Genomic DNA, 7,682 nt, shown 5'->3' with positions numbered 1-7,682 from the left:
TCTATATGTATTCGCTGCGCGCAGCAATAAACGTTGTTGAAGCTCGGCGCTTTGTGGTATCTCCCCTCGTGTCCGTGTTCGTCTTTGCGCTGTGAATGTAAGCACCAAGTATTTAGTCGAATCAACTTCCGGGATTAGGATAGAGTGATACGACCAAGAAATTTAAAGAGGGGATGACTGTGTGAAAAAAAGGAGGGCACACTTGTTGACATTTAAAGTTAACATCAGTCTGTCGAGCCAAACTTCCAGAGCATTTAAATACTCTTGCAATAATTGATACAGGATACGAATATTTTTGGAAGAAGCGAAAAAGCAATATCATCCGCATACGCATAAATTTTGACGACCGGGTGTATAGGCACCACGCATAGGCATCACGGGTGAATCACGCATTAGAATATTAAACAACACCGGCGAAAGAACGGAGTCTTGTGGGACACGTCTAGACTGGCGTATGTGTTAGAATTTAACGTACTCTTAGTGCAAAAGAATGATCTGTTCCTTAAGGACTCCATTATCCACGCGAAGAGGTACCAGGGAGGTTGTACACCAGATAAATTTTGAAGCAGAATGCTGTATCCAATGCTGTCATACACCTTAGCAATATCAAAAGTAACCAGAGCTGATACCTCTTTTTGCTTCATAGCAACCCTAATACGGCTCTCCAAGTCTATGTGCGCGGTCGAAATTGAACACCCACTGCGGAAACCAATCTGAGCCTCACTGAAGCCTTGAAGAGACAGAACAAGATTCGTGAGGCGGCTGAAGACTACCCGTTCTACAAGCTTAACGAAATTTGAAGTGAGAGAAATCGGCCGAGTATTGTCAACATTAAAACCCTTTTTATGGTCTTTTAGCAATAATATTATTTTCCCTGTTTTCCAATTTTGTGGAATCGAGGCATTTTGCAACGACCAATTGACAATCTGCAACAGGTACGGGGCAAAGTCTTGCATTAGTATTTTCAGCATGACAACTGTTACTCCCTCAACCCCAGGGGCAGCATACTGCCGGCATTTAACTACAGACGGTAAATCAGATATAGAGACCACAGTCAAGTCTACAAATGAAATGGGTGGAAGGAAAGGCAGTGCGAGGATGAAAACGCGCAGCAAGGTATTGAGCTATGGACTCCAGACGGTCTTTTATCTGAGGATGGTGTCGGCTTGCTCTCTTTCCGCCTTGGAGGTTGCGTGGTATGGCAGGGAGTACGTGACTCGGCTGACGATGAGGCTACACCTGTGGCTCGGTGAAACTAGTGGCGCATGCGCAGTAATGACTAGCGAAGTTTAACCAAAATGCGCCGCTGACTAGACTAGTGTAGCTTTCGCTACAAAAGGAAAGTCAGTAAATACCTCACATCGACAATAACCTGAGCCTACAGGATAGAGACAGTGCAAGAGCATACACTGTGCTCAGGGTGCACCAAAATCGTATTAGAAATAAGAGGGAGGAAATAAACTGCATTTAAATTATAGATGAGACCTTCTGGGAGTGCTCTTGACTACAAGAACCCTCAGCCCTTCCCCCCAACTTGCCCTGGTCGGTCAGCATGAGCTGTTCAAAATGGGCAGGACACAAATTGGATGTGGGAATTCTTAGATATAGTGATAGAGTGTGATGCAACTGGCTCCGCACGTGGTACAGTACAGAGCAAAGAGGGTGGGGTAGAACAAGTGGGCAAACTGAGGGGATGGGGCTGAGTGAGTTTTAATTTGTCTCCAGTGGGCGCTTTGTAAGTGGTTTAGTGGGGAGGAGAGTATCCGATTCGGGCTTGATAGTTCTGCTGTATTGGACTCCCGTGTGTTATGCGTTATCAGTGCGTGTTAAAATTCTTTGGCGGTTGAAATTCATGAGTTCACTAATCATAGAGACGATGGTTCCAGACCGGTTGTCTTTCTATATCGAATCCAAGGGTCTGTTTGTAGACACCATGTACGGGTACCACCCGTACATGTTGGCCCAAGACGTACTCTTACAACTCCGCGAGGACATCGTTTTACGTCCACACGCAGAGACCGCGCTATTCTGGCATTAGGCATTAAGGGTGCTTTCGGTAACTTCAAACACGGCAGCATACTCTCCAACCTCGGCCGCACAAATTTCGGTGCAAAGGCGTTCGGCTACGTCGGGAACTTCCTCTCCCAACGGCAGGCCCTGCTCCGGATCGATGATCAACAGTACGGGCCTTATCGCATGGGAACCAGGCGCACTCCTCAGGGCGCTGTGCTGTTGGCTCTGCTGTTCAATATACCAATCATGGAGCTACCTTCCCTCCTGCAGCGGGTGAGGAGGGTGCACCACGCAATATATGCCGACGACGTAACACTATGGGCTAACCAAGGCAGCGTCGGTTAAATGAAGAACCTCCAGCAAGCCGCGACCAGTCAAGACTTATGCCAACTCATGTGGGCTCGCTCTTGACCCAGCCAAGTCTGAGCTACTGTACATTCGTGCCTGCAAGACCAACTCCACCTCGATGTGCGTTACCCTCCGCGAGGGTCCTGTCCGCGAGGTTGACGAGATCAGAGTTTTGGGCTTACACATTCATTGCTGGCTAAAAGCCGACACCACCATCGCCAAAATCAAGCGCGTGGGGGAAATGGTAGGCCGTATGCTACGACGCGTGTCTAACCGGAGCGGTGGCTTGCGCGGACGCGATGCGCTCCGTCTCGCTCAAGCTTATATCAATAGTCGTATACCCTGTACTCGGCGCCGTACCTCCACCTGAATGCAGCTAACCTAAATGTGTTTGACGTAATTATTCGGAAATTCGTTAAACGAGTCTGGACCTCCTGATTACCACCTCCATGGTCCGCCTCACAGACCTGGGGGTGTTCAACCACTACTCGCTGTTAACAGATGCTCATCTCAAGAGTCAATGCACGCGAATGCAGCAGACGGGGCCAGGATGCCGTACACTGAGTCGCCACAAAATAAGCATACCCTGTGTCCCGGAGGAAACACTCCGTATCCAGGAGCTGTGGCGCCAGAGGTTACGGGTCGAACCCGTGCCACACAACATGACTCCGCACACACACGAAGGCCGGAGAACAGCGCCTGCTCGGGCGCTTGATGCACAACGTGGTTCCAAACCCGGCCTGTTATACGTTGACTTCGCAGGTCCGACTCCATCGGGATATTACACGGCAGCCGTAGTCCACCAGAACTTGCGAACCAATGGGCTCTCCCTCCGCGCTGAGAATGCCCACCGGGTTGAAGAAGTCGCTATCGCCCTCGCGGTCGCAGACCCCCCATGCAAGGCTGTCATCTCAGACTCGCGTTTCGCTTGCGAGAGCTATGTAAACGGCGAGGTATGTCTTGTAGCCTACGAAATACTCTACAACGGCGTTAGAAGCTCCGAACCCACGCCTAGACGCATCGCGTGGGCGCCGGCCCACTAGACTCCGCAGTAACGAAGCTGCGAATGCGGCTGCCCCGAGCACTTATCCTGCGGGCATCTACTTCCGCGTCCTCCCCAAACGATGAGCCTAGCCGACCGCATCGGCGGTTTCGAGAAATCGTCGACTAGTACAAATTTAAGACAGGCATCGCCAGTTCCCTCCACCGGCAGAGGGCCTGTCGAAGGGAGACGAACACATTCCGCGACCGCTACAGACCACAGGAACGACAGAACAGAGGAGGGGGCAGAGCAACCCCCCCAAATATTCTCATGAGGAGGCTCAGCCCCTCCCCCACCTGAATTCCTGCCTTGTTTACATTTTTTTTCAGTAACCTAACTTACGACCTCCGCGTTCCCATGACGTCCCAGTAGGAGACTATACGTTGAAGACATCCCCAAGTCTCTGGAACAGAGAGAGAGAGAGAGAGACGGAAAGGCAGGGATGTTAACTAGGTAGCGCCCGGTATGCTACCCTGCACGTGGGAAGGGGAACGGAGGGAGAGATAGAAAGGGGAGAGAACAAAGGGAGATGATCACTTTTCCATATGTCCGTTGGCCGTTACTTGAAGGGTACACAGGGTACACACTGATAGTTCACAATCTCGCACTCAGTCCTGAGTCCTTCAAGAACTTGAAAAGTGCCTTCAAAGCTGTCCTCTGCGATGAAGGCTTAATCCAAGGACCCAGAATCTTGGCTTGAGTAAGGGGCCGAAGATCTAAATGGTGGAGTGTTGCAGCCAGGAGTGCACGCTCACGCTGAAACCCTCATTTGCTAGCCCGCATTTTGGATTTCGTAGAACGGCAATTTTAACAATAAAAACACTTGGCGCAGGTACCATTTCGCAGTAGCAGCAGAAGCAGGGAGCTGACTTCGCTTTTCCTTTGTTAAAGAGTGGCGAAGTCCATTAAGGTATGCGAAGGGAAGTTTTCCTGGAGTCCCAATCACTGTCGTCTTCATGAGTCGGATGTGTAATCACTCAGCCTGGCGCACGAAAAGAGGGAGACCGGTCTTTGCCGTCGCGAAGTGGCTGGTGGGCTGTTCGTCTGTTCATTGTTTGGGCTAGGGGTTGGGAGGGGTGAAGGGAGGAAGTTGGCGCGACGGTGCGGGGTAAGTCTAACTTGTTCAGCAGAAAATTCTAAGAAATTTTAGTATGAGCAGAGTCCTTGTATGAGGTAGCCCACTCCTGCCGTCACGGAAGCAAAGCCCGTTCCTTGCATTTCCTGCCTAACCTCTACTGCGGTGCTACAGGACGTTAACAGCGGTCCCCCCTCTCTCGGGGTCATCTTGAAGCCAAATGGTGATATTCCAGAAGCTACTCAAAAGGGGGAACCGGACTGCACAAAGAATGCGACAGTATCGTCTCAGAATGGGAACTTTTGGTTGGAAAACAATGCCTTGCGGAAAGCTGCCTTATATTTTTCCAAATGGTCCATTATTGTGCAGTAGTTTGTCGCATTGAGGGGACGTCGTGGAAAAGCACGTCAGCGAACCCCGCTCCTATTCAAAAATTCAGTCGTCAAAATTGGCGGACGAGAAGGCTTAGCGCATGTGCAGGACGTTACTGGAAAAGTGGGCCATTACAGTGGCTATATATAAAAAAGCGCTTGGGAAGGGCCTTGGGAGTCGACCTTTAGGGAGCTTGGCGGAAGATGGTACCGCGATCAAGGAAGGCCGGTGCCGTTTGTCAACTTCCGTGGGCAGTTCCAGCCTCTTTGGGGGCTTATTCGGGCATGTACCGCTCTATCTGCGCTTATATTGCTACGGTTGTGCTTGTGCTTGGAACGCTCGTGCTTGGTGCGCTCGCGCTTGGAACGCGAAGAGGACGAAGTGCGTTTCTGCTGCTGGGCTTCGCGTGCCCGGTTGTTCGGCTGCGTGGCTGTAAGCTGTTTCCCTGTAAATATATTTTTCCCTTTTGGTGTGCACATCTTCACGTTACATTATTGGTGTGAGGTGCTGGGTACAGCCACAGCAAGCACGGAACTTCGCAGCGGTCGTCAGCTCGCCGGCTCTTCAACCATGACCAGCGAAGGGGCCGCTCCGTCGGCGTCCGCCAACCCGGCGTTCATCATTGCCCATCCGAGAGATCCTGGGACCTTCAACGGAACGGACGGCGTCGACGTGGAGGACTGGCTCGCAATGTACGAGCGCGTGAGCACACACAACAGGTGGGACCCGACCCTAAAGTTGGCCAACGTCATCTTCTACCTGACGGGCACTGCCAGGGTATGGTTCGAGACCCACGAGGATGAACTCACCAGCTGGGATCTCTGCAAGCGCAAGCTTTGTGACCTGTTTGGTAAGCCATTCGGGCGTCAGCTCGCTGCGAAGAAGGAGCTCGCATGCCGTGCACAAACGTCCACAGAGTCCTATGTATCATACATTCAGGACATATTAGCTCTCTGCATGAAAGTCGACGCCACTATGTCAGAGTGCGACAAAGTAGGTCACGTGCTCAAAGGCATCGCAGATGACGCCTTTAACCTTCTTGTATACAAGGACTGCGGAACGGTTGACGCAATCATCAAGGAATGCCGCCGGTTCGAACAAGCGAAGAGCCGCCGAATTTCTCCGCAGTTCACGCGGTTGCCGAATACGACTGCGACGTCGTCCTGTGTAGACTCGACTCCACCGAGCCGTCTGCCGACATCTGAGAGCCTGACACGACTTGTGCGCCAAGAAGTAGAGGCAATGTCCCCCGTTGCGTTTCATCCACCCGCAACAGACAGTACTCCAGCAGTATCCCTTATACAGGCTGTCGTTCGCAAAGAATTTGCCAATCTTGGGATTCAACCTGTTTGCTCAGTTAGTGCCCCATATGCTCGCCGCATGTCCCCGGAGCTCGGTTCTGAACGTGCATACTACCCTCGACGCAGCCGCAATCCAGATGAATGGAGAACACCTGATGACAGGCCCATCTGCTTTAACTGCTCCCGAGTTGGCCACATATCTCGACACTGCCGAAGCCGTCCGTCCTCGACCTACAGCCGCTACCCGCCGGGTTCTGCATATTCCCGCCGCTCTCCCTCGCCCTCGGAAACGACCTCTTCTGGCCACAACGCTCAGACCCCGCTTACCAACCGTTCGTCGTCACCTCAGCGCCGTCGATCTCCATCGCCCCGACCTCGCCGCCCTTCGTCGCCGGCCCCATATGCCCGCTCCCGGTCGGAAAACTGATGGCTGCAGCGTCTGGGGGTGATGCTGCTCTGACGACCCGACCAGAAAACCCTCCTTTAACTCTTCATGCTCATCGGAACATCCTTAACGTCGACGTGGACGGGGTCCCTGTTACCGCTCTGATCGACACTGGAGCGCACGTCTCAGTCATGAATGCTCGTCTTCGCCGTCGCCTAAGGAAAGTGCTCACTCCTGCCCCCTCAACTGTGGTCCGTGTTGCAGATGGCGGTATGTCTATTGTCGTCGGAATGTGTACTGCTCGTGTTTCAATAGCCGGCCGCCATACTTCTGTGCTCTTCACTGTCCTCGAACACTGCCCTCATGACATCATTCTCGGCCTTGACTTTCTCACCGACCATTCCGCCCTTATAGATTGCGCCACAAGCATCGTTCAACTCGCTCTACCTGTTCCTTCAGAGCCACCGGATCCAATTGTTCACCGACTGTGCACCGCCGACTTTGTCCGCCTGGACCCCGATGCCGCCACTTATGTCCGTTTCTCCTCGGTCCCGCCAGTTCCCGATGGTGACTACATCATTACTCCGGTTCCTGATGTGCCCTTTACACGCAGTGTTGCCCTTGCGCATACAGTTGTCACCATGTCGGCAAATCAAGCGTCCCTTCCGGTTCTCAACTTTGCCTCTTACGTTCAGCCGCTCCCACAAGGTATGTCGCTCGCCACGCTGTGCCCTGCTGCCGAATGCGTCGTATCGGCGGTGAGAAGCGTCCCACCCTCGTCGAACTGCCGCGACTCTGACGTCCCACCACCTGATGAATATGCAAAAATGATTGCTGCTGACCTCTTACCAGGGCAAGCTCACGACCTTCGGTATCTTCTGTCGTCTTTTCGCGACATCTTTGACTTCGATGACCGCCCTTTGGCTCGAACATCTGTGGTCACGCATCGCATCAACACCGGTGACGCAGCTCCTATTCACAGACGACCCTACAGAGTGTCCAGTACAGAACGCACCATCATACAGCAAGAGGTGGACAAGATGCTCAGTAAAGACATCATAGAGCCCTCGTCGAGCCCTTGGGCCTCACCAGTTGTGCTGGTTAAAAAGAAGGACGGCAGCTGGCGCTTTTGCGTTGATTACCGGC

The sequence above is a fragment of the Amblyomma americanum genome, chromosome 1 (genome assembly GCF_052857255.1).
Source record: "Amblyomma americanum isolate KBUSLIRL-KWMA chromosome 1, ASM5285725v1, whole genome shotgun sequence".
Classification (NCBI taxonomy): Eukaryota; Metazoa; Arthropoda; class Arachnida; order Ixodida; family Ixodidae; genus Amblyomma; species Amblyomma americanum.
The sequence above is the reverse complement of the archived record's forward strand: the minus strand, read 5'-3'. Positions refer to the sequence as shown.